Raw genomic sequence first — 2,004 nt, forward strand, 5'->3', positions numbered from 1 at the left:
AGCGAGCCTTACGACCAAGTCTGGCACGACGAGGCTGCTGATGGTGCCCTGACCTTCTATGATTCTATCTGTGGTCTTGTACAAGAAGACGAGGCAAATATTATTAACTTATAGCTCGTTCCAATAATCCAACAAATCCACTGCTCACAGATGTCTCCTTGTAGAAATTTTTGGCCACCTCACCACAATATGGAATTGTTTGCCCAATGGGATTTTTGATAAAAGTGTGGTCATTATAAAAATTATTTTTAAAAATACAACAAATTGAAAAATATTTTCAATTCTATGGCAGTTTGCGTCCCAAAAACTGCCTCGATTTTGGAAGGTGTATTTTCAAAAACCATCTTTAGTCAAATGAAACCCGGACTAAACCGAGAAATCCGGTAGCTACCCCCAACCCTTTTTTGTCATTTAGACAGCCGAATTTTCTACCTATTTAGTGGAATATTTGGCAAAGCTCCACATTGCCACCACTTTATTTATTGTATTTTAGGCAAAAGCCCATCCAAACAAGTCCAAGTTGTAGATGTCTTTATCTTGGATGAGTAATGCATTTAAAGGCCTCCTTGTTCTTATCACCATCCGCTGTGAGATTGGTTATATTAATTTAAAGAAAAATCAAGGATTAGGACGGTGGCCCTCAAGTCAAGCATATGACATGGGCATCACTCCTCTACACACTTTCCAATGCTGAGCATTGCAAAGAAAAAAGAATATATTATTTTCTATAAAAAAAAATTATATTGTTAAATAAAAATAACATAATACTTTTTCAAATTATAAAATTATTTAAAATTAAATAGTTAAATTTCTTCCCTTTTTAATATATTCATATTTAAATATTATACATATTTCATTCAATAAAATTTAAAATATTAATATTTTTATACTTATACATAATTTAATTAGATAATATCAAAAATAAATATTATTTATTTATAATTTATTTACACATACTTTAATTTTTTTATAATTAATTTAAATTTTAATAATATATAAATTATACGATTCAATCACGTCCGGATTATTGAATCCCTGAACCTTCGATTTTTAAAACATTAAAAAAAAACTCAGTCAAGACAAGCAACTTATCCTGTACAATGACTCTGACGCTGTTCCTAAAATGCCCTTCGAAGGGGCTACATGAGGGATCATAAAGTGAGGAAAATGCTAAGTAGTTTCTAGCTCTCAAAACTCTTATTTCTTTAGCCATTCCTTCCTCCATCAAAACCCAAACCTAAGACCATTTGAAGGGAATTCTTGAGTGCCTCTCAGGTCCTTTTTGTGTAACTGGGCATGGTTTTCAACAATAACGCCACTCAAAAGCATAGGTCTAGCCAACACTCCGATGACCAGACTTGCCCATTCAGAGTTATTATAAACAGCCAAAGGATTAAAAAAATATCAATAATTGGATTTTGTGGAAATATGGGATGGGGGCAGTGATGATTTGCCTATAACTCAAGTAGTAGGATTGTTATTACTATCCACTATCTAGAGAGGGTAGTCACTCTCTTTGAGTCCAACTATATTAAACACCACCTATAAAAGGCTAGAGACTATTTTTGGATCTGAAATAGTTACGAAATCAGACCCATTTATTTTAAAGTACTTCTGATATGTTTCTCTTTTTTGTTACATAATCTAAACTTAGTGGAGGAACAAACAGAAAAGAGCAAATTTGGTGAGAATCTTGACAATAGGTAAAGAAAATTTGGAAATATTGAAAGTAAATCTCCCACAAAGGACAAAACAAATAATGGCAGTATCAATTTTATAGTAGACAATTCTGCACATGCATGTTAACAGTTCAAAGATTCCATGACTAGTTGCACTACAAAGTCACCCTGCCTTATATGGAGTGAAATATTATGACAAATGCAATTCCTTTTGCACATAATTCAAACGATTATCATCATTAAGATTGAAGGGAGCCAAAGTGCAATGACAGAACATGTAGCTTCTATCAAAATTGGACAAGCATGAAAACAAAAGAGCATGGAA

This window comes from Vitis riparia, chromosome 5, assembly GCF_004353265.1.
Source record: "Vitis riparia cultivar Riparia Gloire de Montpellier isolate 1030 chromosome 5, EGFV_Vit.rip_1.0, whole genome shotgun sequence".
NCBI lineage: Eukaryota > Viridiplantae > Streptophyta > Magnoliopsida > Vitales > Vitaceae > Vitis > Vitis riparia.